The sequence below is a fragment of the Dendropsophus ebraccatus genome, chromosome 2, assembly GCF_027789765.1.
Source record: "Dendropsophus ebraccatus isolate aDenEbr1 chromosome 2, aDenEbr1.pat, whole genome shotgun sequence".
Taxonomy (NCBI): Eukaryota; Metazoa; Chordata; class Amphibia; order Anura; family Hylidae; genus Dendropsophus; species Dendropsophus ebraccatus.
The window spans coordinates 43,580,992-43,593,904 of record NC_091455.1 but is presented as its reverse complement, the minus strand read 5'-3'; positions in this window follow the sequence as shown (position 1 = coordinate 43,593,904).

Sequence of the window (12,913 nt, the reverse complement as noted above, 5' to 3'; positions counted from 1 at the left end):
TGGGTTACTACTCTCATTCACTTCAATAGGAGCTGAGATGCAGTAACCCAACACGCAATGTGCAAAGACATTATAGGGGAGATTTATCAAACATGGTGTAAAGTAGAACTGGCTCAGTTGCCCCTAGCGACCAATCAGATTCCACCTTTCATTTTCCAAAGAGTCTTTGAGGAATGAAAGGTGGAATCTGATTGGTTGCTAGGGGCGACTGAGCCAGTTTCACTTTACACCATGTTTGATAAATCTCTCCCATTGGCTTCCTTTTTTCAGCTCTGTATATGTTGGTGCCACAACTCTTACAAACAGCTGATCAGGAAGCCAGGTGTTGCCCCCCCCCCCCCCCCCCGACAATCTGATATTGATGATCTATTTTGGGTATAGGCCAACAATTGTGTAGTCCCAGCTAACCCCTGAACACTATCACAATCCATCTACCGCAGCAGAGCTGTACTGAACACTTAATCATCAATTAAAGCTTCTTAAAAGCCAAATGGACAAGGTTAATGTAATATGAATGTAGTTACTTCTTGTTCATTATACATCATAGCAGAGAAAGCAAAAAAGACCCTGCGCTAATCCAAAAGTGAGATCAGCTACTTTTTTTTGGAAAGCGGTGACAAACTTATCCTCAGATTTTCTGTAGGATACAAGATCTGGTGCTTGTGGAAATGCAATATTTGGTTACTCTATATGAAATATAAATTGGATACCAAACTTTTCTATAAAATAATTTTAGAAGGCAAAATAGACAAGAACATTTAATTACATTGATGGTTAAAAGGTGCCCAAGTGTTAAACCCAAGTGCAAAGACCGTGACCGATCACTATGAGAGGGGAGAGAAGCACGTGCCTATGCCCCACTCTGTGCACATGTAAGCAAAACAGGCCAATAGAATTGCACTGGGGTCTCGGACACATGATACAGAGCCGATGGAGACTGCATTTAATGTGGATTTCTTGTTCTTGTTATAGATCATTAAAAACGTTCAAAACCTTTGACAGCCCCCTAGGACGTCAACAGTTTTCTGAAAACACAATGTCCCTTTAGGGCCCCTTGCACACAGACACTAAATTTATCTAAATTTATTCTAAATCATTAACTGTTTGCGCTTCTAATCTGGAGCACATACAGTTAAATGTGGCACCATGTTTGACATTGGCTCCCCGTCCTGCCAATCTCTTCTGGCTGGAGGCAGCAGTATATCTCTGGCCACATAAGGCCACACTCTCCCCGACTCTATGGCACACCAGGGAAGAGGCCAAGCTAGAGTGTACTGCTGATTTTTTTCCCTTTCCATTTTAGGATCAGGAAATACTATTTCCTAAAATACTTCCTGATCAATTTTTCCTGATCAAAAAAACTGTCACGGATGTTTGCATGGGGCAGTATAGTCGGACTCCTGTGAGTAGACGCACCAGAATAGAGGTTTGTAATGCAAATACAGCCTCCTGCAATACAAAAACTCAGCAGCGCATTCTAGTGGTGAAAAAATGGAAATGAACACTAGTACTTTTTTAATAAAGACTGTCCAGAGAAATTCTATCAACTAAAGTGTCATATTACCAATACAGAACGCCATTAGCATATAAACATAAACTAAAATAATATCTCACACTTTTTTTAAAGATATTATCTCATATAAAAAGTTGTGCTACACCCCCCTCCTCCTCTCCGTCACCCTCACTATCTTCTTTATGATGTTATTGTTTTCATTTCTTCAATAGAAAGAATCCACATGAAATCTGCATAAAGAATTGACATTTATGCAGTAATACAGCCATGTGTGCTTCGATTTCATGCAGTGTATGTCGGTAATTTCTCAAACAATCCAAAGCGAGCATAAAGATCACTGGGGCAACTGAAAGTATGGCAAAATCTGCATTCTCAGTTGAAACAGTCAGTCGAAATTCAAGAAAAACAACCTTGCAATGTTTGAACTGTTTGACAACAAGCTGATACATTCCTGACCTAGATATATATAAACATATTTTCTAAGGATGGTCAGAACCCACCGAGGTTCGGGTTCGGATGAAACCCGAACGCTCGGCATCGGATTCCCGCTGTCTGCCCGCTCCGCGGAGCAGGCGGATTTAGCGGGAGGACCGCCTGGAAAACTGGGATACAGCCTATGGCTATGGCTGTATCCCAGTTTTCCAGGCGGTCCTCCCGCTGGATCCGCCCGCTGCACGGAGCGGGCAGACAGCGGGAATCATTACCGAGGGTTCAAGTTCGTACGAACCCGAACCGAATTCGGTTCATACCATCCCTAATATTTTCCATAGTATATCCATCCCAGCCTTTATATTCAGATACTGGAAAATTTAAAAATAATAAATATTTGCTAAATAGCAATTCTGCCATAATGCTAAACCATAATGCAGTAACCCTGGCAACCCAGATGAGCGCTGCTCTTGGAAAGACCCTTTCGGCTTCCAGGTGCTGTGCCTAACCCCGTAACCAGGGATGGGGAACCTTCGGCCCTCCAGCTGTTGCTTTGGCTGCCCAGGCATGATGGTAATTGTAGTTCTGCAACAGCTGGAGGGCAGAAGGTTCCCCATCCCTGTCCTAAACTAATGATATTGGTAATATTGGAGGGTATTGGTCTTATAGTGTGTTTACACATAAAGATTTATCTAACAAATCTTTGAAGCCAAAGCCATGAACAGACTATAAACCGGTAACAGGTCATAAAGGAAAGACTAAGATTTCTCCTCTTTTCAAATCCATTCCTGGCTTTACAGATACAAACAAGGTCCATACTACAGGGCCCAGTGACTTGATGGAAGTGATCGCAGATCAGCTAGATCGGGGCTCGCTTACTGAGCCCATATACGGCTCAGTAATCGTGCAGCATGGGCTGTGTATATATAGTTATCAATGTCAGTGTCTGTAGTGACAGGCCGCTGTTTGAATAGGGTTACATACTCGCAGCGGAATTTTAATTCTGCTGCAAGTATTTAAATTCCAGTCCCTTAACCAGCAGCAGCCCTTACCATACTTATACTTTGCTCCCGGTTCCCATAGGTCCCGCAGTGCAAGTGACGACCCTGTCGCAGTCACTGATTGGCTGGATGGGACCTCCAGGAGCCGGGAACTTGCAGCCTGAAATCTGCTGCAATTCGCTAGGTGTGAAGTTACCCTAAAGAACAGTGTAGGTGCAGGAGTAGTAAAGAGGAACCATGGAGTCCAGCAGTAACTTAAACAGTTGGAGCTTTTACTGAAAGTTTTTTTTAAAGGTGCAGTGCAGAATAAATCAGTCCTATAATAATAATTTTAATAATAATTTTTTATTTATATAGCGCCAACAGATTCGACAGCACTTTACAATTCTGGGGGTACATACATGGACAGACATTACAGAGATACATATAATTATCCATGTGGTAACAAGGTGCAATCAGGGGCGAATTAAGGGTACCATGGGCCCCGGGAAGTTCAGAAATTGTGGGCCCCCTGCTAGCCACGCCCCAACTAAGGAAAAATGGCAGAGCAATGTCCTCTGCAGTTAATTATTATCTCTCTCATATCTATCTATCTCCTATCTATCTATCTATCTATCTATCTATCTCCTATCTATCTATCTATCTATCTATCTATCTATCTATCTATCTATATCTCTGTCTCTCTCTCTGTCTATGCCAATAAAGGACCAGTGAGACGTGACATGCTGACCCGCTCCTTTCCTGGTTTTATCTGTATCTGTGACAAATCCCTTGTAAATAACATTTTCAGTTAAACTAAAACTCTCAGAACACCCTCCATTTATACAGCTCTCAGGGTATGCTGGGAGTTGTAGTCTTTGATTGGACAACCCTTTAATAAATCACTGTGTGCAGAGTCTCCTGGTGGCTGCAATCTGTGGGTGACAACCATCAGCCCTAAAGGTCCAGCAATACATCTGTCTACACTGTACTACAACTCCCAGCATATCCTGAGGGCTGCAGACTGTCAGTACATGCTGGGAGTTGTAGTGCATGCAGCTGTTGTAGTTGGGTCCTAGGTGCATCATACACTGTATGCTTTGTGGCATATAAGAACACATAGATCTGTGGGGGCTCAGTATAGGCAAGTGACCCCAGAAAAGCACTAATAGGGGACAGAACAAAAACCTCTATCCCCCTACCATATTCTCACCATATTACAACCATACTGTCACACTGTTACCATATTATCACCATACCGTCACCCTTAGAAACCAAATCCAGTAAACCAAGAACAATATTACCAATAGAAGTGATTACAGTGCAGTTACTAATGACACACAGGTGAAGTCTCTGATTGCAGTCGCTCATGCAGTGTCCCAGAACAGCCCTTCTCATGCTCACACTTTTATTATAACCAGTTCTGTTCTGGAAAGCTATGGTCCACTGCAAACTGCGTGTATTGTGTCACCCCTGCAGTATTCAGGTCTGCTATTCCATTCATTTATTGCATGTATATTCAGGTATCAGTGCCTAATGGTATTATGTCGCCTCCCAGTGTTCAAGTATGGTACTTCTCATGTATATTTCTCTGTATATGCCTAATGGTGTGATGATGCAATGGCTGGATGTCACGTGACTGTGCCCTGCTTCCATGGCAACTCCAATGGTCATCGAGCTTTTGGCTGGGGTTACCATGTGACTGTTCTACCTCAGTCTTGTCCTCCACCTTTAGGAGACAAGTTCTGAGTCTATCTCCTATCTCATAGGGAATAGGTTGTGTGTTTGTCCTCTCTCCCTGCTAAGAGAAAGGCCTGCGTGTGCTCTGCTGCTCCAGTCCACTGGCTGTGTTCCTGTCTCAAGTCTCAAGATTCTCATCTGGGTGTCGATTCTTCAGTCATTCTTCAGTTCCTCTCATCATCATCTTCTCTCATCATCAACAGCAAGTATTTCATTCAAGTCTCATTCCACCCAGCATCTCAACTTCAGTTTCACTACTACTCCCATCATTCAGCACGCTACTCTCACAGCCTATTGCAGCATCACCCATTACTCTGCTTTATTCAAGTTTGCCTTATTCCCGGTTGCATCCGGAGAGACTGTTGCTACTAGATACCACCGTTACAATAAATATACAACTACCGTTGTTTCTGAACCTTGGCATTGGTGTGATAATTGGTGCCCTGAGTAAGGACAACGAAGAATCGCATGCCCAGTATTCCCGCATGGTCAGGAGCCCGGTTTCCAGCTGTATCACCCTCGTGCCTACACCGTGACCACAGTATCCTACAGCTGCCCCGGTTCCTGCCTGTTAGCACCATCTATACTGCGGAGTGGCCCCTAGGGGCCAGGGCATCGCATTTGGCATCACGAACAGGATAACGATCGCATTGTGTGTCCCCAAGAGTGTGCCGCAACCCCAAAGAGACTTTGCACCTGTCCCGCTGTGGCCCAGGAAGGGGTAAAGGCCGTATCTCCCAGGTTCCCGCACGCGTGCCGCTCACGCTCCGCCCCCGGCCCTTCAGCTATTACCTCCGTTGCCGGGGGAAGAAGATTTCTGCTCCACCTGCCGGAAGTTGCCGGGCTTCCGCCCGAACCACCGCTGTCTTCTGCAAGCCTGCTGCTCCTGTCTTGGTCATCTCAGCTCACCGCCAATCATCCGGACCACTCGGTGCAGCTCATCCAGGGATCCCGTCTGCTGCTCTGGGACAGTCAGATAAGTGAAAGTTCCCCATCATGTCCAGCCCGGATGATGATGCCGTCGGCGGGTCAAACAGTCCACCGTCCTCACCCGCTGGCGCACCCGCTCCTCCAGCTGCCCCCCTTGCATCTGCTAGTGCTGCTGGAGTGCCATTTTTCATTGGGCCCAATCACCTACCCAGCTATAAGGGGGAGCCCCAAACCTTGGATGCTTTTAAGAAGAAAATCTCTTGTACTCTTGAACTGGTTTCTCTCTCTCCTACCCAGCAGGTTCAACTCCTACTCGGACAATTAGAAGGTCCTGCTCCTGAGGAGGTCCGGTCATGGCCCGCTACGGAGAAAGCTGGGGTACAGCAGATTCTTGATCGCCTCAGGAGAGAATTTGAGGTACAGTCCCCCATAGAAATTCGCCTCCAGTTCTATGATCGGCGCCAGAGATCAGGTGAGACCCTGAGAGACTATGCCCTTGCCCTCCAGTCTACCTATCGGGCCCTACAACAGGTGGATGTCATTGACCCCTCTGCAGCAGAAAACATAATCACAGATCGCTTCATAGAGGGCATAGACTCTAGGCTCATTCAAAGCCAGTTGCGCATGTTGGCTGCGCAGAACCCTAATATGTCCTTCCTGGATTTCAAAACCCTGGCTCTGAGGGTAGTAGGAACTGATTCCCCCTGCCATAACTGTCCCCCGACCTCGAGTCAGCCAGTATTGACAGGTATTACCCTTGGGCATGTCACCACGCCTTCTATTTCATCTGTTCCAGCTGTCCAGGCCGTGCAAGCTTCTCTCACCAGCCCCCTGGCTACTCCTGATCTCCTTACTCAAATAGTCAACTCTCTTTGTTAAGCCATCAAAGAGCTAAAGGGGACTTCGTCCACCTCCTCCTTTTACTCTACCTCCAGCCAGGCCCTGTCTCTAGAGTCACCTCCCGGGCGTCCACGCTCTCCCCTATTTATACCCCACAGGGCCACACCTCAAGAGCGGCCCTACTGTGACTACTGTCGGCGACATGGACACTACCAATCCCAGTGCTTTCAGTTAAACGGGCCACCCCCGGGTCCGAGGGCCAACACCCGGGAGGTAGAATCTCAGGCCCGCAGGAGTCACAATGGCTCTCAAAATTCTTATCGCAATGCCCGCATGTGACTCTATGGATAGACGGTGTGCCTCTCGAGGCCTTGGTGGACACTGGTTCCCAAGTTACTACCATCCCCAAGCACATTTTTGAGGCACATTGGGACCGCAGGGTGTTGTGTCCAGTGGAAAAGGCCAGGCTAAAACTGATTGCTAGTAATGGTCGGCCTATCTCACAACTAGGGTATTGGGAACCCACTATATGCATTGGTAACCGGAGGTTAACCCAGCATGGTGTCAACGTCATCCGCCATGTAATCTCCGAATTAGTAGCTGCCTTGCATAACTCTCTGTCTCAAGCTTCTTCCCCCTACAGGCAAGCCATCCAGAAGACTATCAAGGCGCTCACCGCTCAGCAGAGTTTGTCAATCACCGTGGGGAGATTTGTCGTGTCCGTATTAGAGATGCTCGCCCAATCACTATCCCAGCCAACAGTGAGACCCTTATCTGGTGCAGGGCTCGACCGGGCCTAGACAACGCCGACTACGAGGCTCTACTAGATTCCATCGAGATTGAGGGTCAACCCCTTGTCATGGCTGCCCGAAGTCTAGTGACCGTCTCCAATGGTCAGGTTCCAGTACGGCTGGTCAACCTCAGTGCATCTCCAGTCGACCTACCTAAGTTTACTACGGTTGCCATGCTCCACCAACTCGACCCTGAGGATCTCATATGTGAAGAGACTATTGCCCACCAGAGGTCGATCAGGACATCATCAGGAGAATCCAAACAGTCCCGCGCTCCTTGGTGGGATGCCCTCAACATCGGGGATGCCAACACCCCAATCAAGCATATTCAGGGGGTACTCAAAGTTGCCAAGCGCCATCACGAGGCCTTCAGCAAGCACTCACTTGACTTTGGTAAAACTGGTCTGGTCCAACATCGAATTAATACCAAAGATCATCCCCCCATCAAGGAGAAGCACCGGCCTATTCCGCCTGCCAGCTATCAGCAGGTGAAGAAACTGCTCCAGGAAATGAAGGACACCAACGTCATCCAGGAGAGCCAAAGTCCGTGGGCTGCCCCTATCGTCCTCGTTAAAAAGAAGGACGGCAACATCAGATTCTGTGTTGACTACCGGAAGCTGAACACCATTACTCACAAGGATGCCTATCTGCTGCCTCGTATAGAGGAATCTATTGCTGCTCTGGGATCAGCCGCCTACTTCTCAACGTTAGACCTCACCAGTGGGTATTGGCAGGTGCCCATGGCCCCGGATGACCGGGAGAAGACAGCGTTTACTACCCCCATGGGACTCTATGAGTTCAAAAGTATGCCGTTTGGGCTCTGCAACGCCCCCGCCACATTTCAGCGGTTAATGGAGAGGTGCCTCGGTCACGTCAACTTCCAAAGTGTATTGCTCTACCTGGATGACGTCATTGTCTATTCTCGCACTTATGAGGACCATATTCATCACTTAGCCGAAGTGTTTCAAGTCCTTATTGACGATGGCCTCAAGATCAAACCGTCGAAGTGCCACCTCCTCAAACCGCAGGTGAACTATTTGGGGCATGTCGTGAGTGCCGAGGGGATACAACCTGATCCCGAGAAGATCTCGGCTGTGGAAAGTTGGGGCATTCCCAAGACGGTGAAAGAGGTGAGAAGCTTCCTTGGATTTGCGGGCTATTACCGCCGCTTCATACCCCACTTCACCCAGGTGGCATAACGACTCAATGAGCTACTCCGTGGCTGTCCTCGAGAGAACTACAGTCGACGGCTACCCATAGAGTGGTCTGAATGTCAGGAGACGGCGTTTCAAACCCTGAAGGCCCTGTTGATCTCGCCTCCCATCCTGGCTTACCCTGACTATAGTCAGCCTTTCCATCTCTACACAGACGCCAGCTTCCAAGGCCTAGGGGCTGTCCTGTCTCAAGTCCAGGGTAATCAGGAAAGGGTTATTGCCTATGCCAGCCGAAGTTTAAGAGGCGCTGAAAAGAACGACAGTAACTACAGCTCGTTCAAATTGGAATTGCTTGCTCTGGTGTGGGCCGTTACTGAAAAATTCAAAGATTACCTCGCGGCTACACCGTTCACTGTCTATACGGATAACAACCCGGTAGCTCACCTCAATACCGCGCGACTGGGCACTCTGGAACAGCGTTGGGCCTCTAGGTTGGCCAACTTCAACTTCGAAATCAAGTATCGAAGCGGCAAGGCCAATGTGAATGCTGACCTGCTGTCTCGACTGCCTAGAGGTGAGGAAGCCCCAGAGGATGACGACTGGGAAGATGTAGAGATGCCCCCTTTTTATCAGAGATTCGCTACCCAGAGTACTACCACGGCGGTTAAAGAGAGCGAGATGTCCCCTGACCCTATCAAGATTTGTTTAGATGGCAGACCATCCAGAATGAGTCTAGAGTCTTGGGGGAAATCTATGACTACTTGTCTACTGGGAGAATCAAGAGGCCCTATCCAGACGTTGTACTGAGACATCTTTGGAGACAGAGGAATCGGCTCTTCCTTCATAGGGGCCTACTTCTAAGGAATTCGTTGGACCCCGTCTCTGGAGAACGATGCCATCAGATCTTGATTCCCCGGCGAGACGCCAAATTGGTGTTAGATGCCTACCATGACCGTTCCGGACATTTCGGGGTCCATAAGACTGAGGCGACCATCCGTCAATGGTTCTATTGGATCGGGATGCGGGCTGACATTGAGAACTGGTGTGCTGAATGCCCCGCCTGTAACATCTCCAAGGCGGGAGAAAGAGAGGCCCGAGCTCCCTTGCATTCCATTGTGTCCCACCGGCCAAATCAGCTTGTTGCCTTGGACCATGTGAAGTTGGCCCCGACGAGATGTGGATACACCTATGCCCTGACCATGGTCGATCACTACTCCAAGTGGGTAGTCGTGGTACCCGTCCGAGACTTGACTGCAAGGACCACAGCCATAACTTTCTACAAAGAATATGTGAAACACTACGGCTGTCCTGAGTCCCTGCTCACAGACCGAGGCCCAGCTTTTGAATATCAACTCTTCCATGAGCTGTGTACTTACCACGAGTGCAAAAAGCTTCGTACCACGGCCTATCACCCACAAGGCAATGGTCTCTGTGAGAAAGTCAACCAGGTCTTCATCAATATGCTCAGAACAGCTTCTGTGGCAAAACGGGTGGAATCGCCTCACCTGTTGGATGAGCTGGTGGAAATCTATAACAACACCACTCATTGCTCTACAGGCTACTCTCCTTTCTATCTGATGTTCGGGCGCCAAGGTCAGCTTCCTCAAGACCGTGCGCTTGGAGTTCAAGTAACTGACACTGTCCACCCTCTGCCTGATACCGACTGGGTCCAAGAGCATCAGAGGAGGATTTAAGACGCCCGAGAGATTGTCGACCAGAAGATGGGAGAGGCCCACCAGCGTCAGGAGGATGCTTATAATCAAGGGGCGCATGCCACACCACTAAGAGTGGGGGACAGAGTCTGGCTCAAAAAGTATCACCGTACCCACAAGTTGGAAAGTCTATGGGAGCCTGAACCCTATATCATTTCTGCTATTCCCTATCCAGACACTGACGTGTATGAGGTCAAAAAGCCAGGTCTAGCCCCTCAAACTGTACACCGGAATAGGATAAAGCGCTGTGTGAGGGAGGATCTGCAAGGCCTCACAGCATCCTGTCCAGCACCTGTACAGGCACTTCCGCCAGTCTCAGAGGCTCCATCTAAACCGGCCTCTCTTGAGGATATGTTCCGAACTGAGCCATTCCTCATGGCCATTGGCTATCAGGGAATTCCTATGAGCACCCCAGTTATCCTGCCTCCTGCGGCTCCGCCTCCTGCGGCTCCGCCTCCTGCGGTTCCTCCTCCTCAACCAGCTGCTGTCAATGACCCCCAATCTGTTCCAGAGCAAGCTACTCATGAAGCCAACCTCATGCTGAGACGGTCTGAGCGCTCAACTCGGGGAACACTACCAATCCGCTACAGAGACCAAAGTCCCTAAACTGTTCCTGTTTTGTTGTTGTTCCTGTGTGATTAAAAAGTTCTATGCAACGTTCAAGGTTCGTGCCTGGTCCTCCTGACCAAGTTTCCTTATTATCATCCAGCTATGTGCTGATGGACACTCATTGACTCAAACTGTTCTCTAGTGCCTGTCCCAGAGCCTTTACATGGACGATGTTCTATATTGCCTAAAGAGACTCTACCAAACAGAGACACTTATCCAGTTCTTCCTAAAGCACTTTTCATGATTATGTGATTGTCAGAGGTTTATTATTGTATTTCATGATTGCACTTCAGTATTGCACTTCAGTAGTCAAAAGTATATTTTCTTGTCAGAGTCATATATATATATATATTTTCCTACCTCTGAGTAAGCAGAAAAGTCATTTAGATTAAGCCTCAGAGTAAAGTGTGTCTTTTGAAAAAGTATTTTCTCACAGTGTATATTTTCATGTCAGAGTCAGACAGTTTCCTCCTCCTCTGAGTAAAGAAGTCAGTCTACATATTTATATCTATAGCCTCAAAGAAAGTGTATTTTCTAAAGAGTGTATTTTTCAGAAGAATCTTCTATTTTCTCCATGCATAGTATTATTATATTTACAGCTGGAAAGATTATTTGAGCCAGTTTTCTTCAGATGTCTTCAGAGTTATGTGAGCCAATCCTCCTCCAGACCTCGCAGTGTTTGTTGTCTTTTGTATTTCCCTTCCTTTTGTTTCCAGTGTCTGTTCACCTCTGTCTTTTCCCTACACACCGTAGTTGCTACACATAGTCATACTTGGCCTTTACACTGGTTCATACATATTGCACCTTGGATACCTTTTCGTGTGTTCAGGCTATTGAGTAATTGTGTTGTATGATTGACCAGTATGTATGGGCGCCCAAATGTATGTTTGCTTTTGTTATTTTATTCTTTCTCTTCCAGGTGTCCAAGTCACTTCACACAGACACCCAAGGAAGTACACAGGTCTTCACAGTTCTCTTTCTTCCAGTAGGGTAACTCATTGTCATTGGAAACCTACTGTCAAACTGACTGGAATATTGAGGGTCCCCCGCCAGCAGTTAAGTAGTCCTGACTTCCATGTCAGATGGTCCACGCACTAACTACCTGTAACCAGAGTACGTTAGGCACCCCTAGGTGAAGTCCTGCCACTGGGGTTTTCTTTCTCTTCATATTTCTCTTGTCACCTGTGCCTTGAGCGTCGGAAACACACATCTACATATTCACTCACACTAACATTCCTTCCTCTTGTCTTGTTGTCCTGGTCCTCTATGTTCATTCAGCCACATTTACCTCAGCTTGTGGTTCGCCGAGGTCGGCTCATTTCTAGTAGGGAGGTATGCAGTGTCCCAGAACAGCCCTTCTCATGCTCACACTTTTATTATAACCAGTTCTGTTCTGGAAAGCTATGTTCCACTGCAAACTGTGTGTATTGTGTCACCCCTGCAGTATTCAGGTCTGCTATTCCATTCATTTATTCCATGTATATTCAGGTATCAGTGCCTAATGGTATTATGTCGCCTCCCAGTGTTCAAGTATGGTACTTCTCATGTATATTTCTCTGTATATGCCTAATGGTGTGATGATGCAATGGCTGGATGTCACGTGACTGTGCCCTGCTTCCATGGTAACTCCAATGGTCATCAAGCTTTTGGCTGGGGTTACCATGTGACTTCCTGTTCTACCTCAGTCTTGTCCTCCACCGTTAGGAGACAAGTTCTGAGTCTATCTCCTATCTCATAGGGAATAGGTTGTGTGTTTGTCCTCTCTCCCTGCTAAGAGAGGCCTGCGTGTGCTCTGCTGCTCCAGTCCACTGGCTGTGTTCCTGTCTCAAGTCTCAAGATTCTCATCTGGGTGTCGATTCTTCAGTCATTCTTCAGTTCCTCTCATCATCATCTTCTCTAATCATCAACAGCAAGTATTTCATTCAAGTCTCATTCCACCCAGCATCTCAACTTCAGTTTCACTACTACTCCCATCATTCAGCACGCTACTCTCACAGCCTATTGCAGCATCACCCATTACTCTGCTTTATTCAAGTTTGCCTTATTCCCGGTTGCATCCGGAGAGACTGTTGCTACTAGTTACCACCGTTACAATAAATATACAACTACCGTTGTTTCTGAACCTTGGCATTGGTGTAATAATTGGTGCCCTGACTAAGGACAACGAAGAATCGCATGCCCAGTATTCCCGCATGGTCAGGAGCCCGGTTTCCAG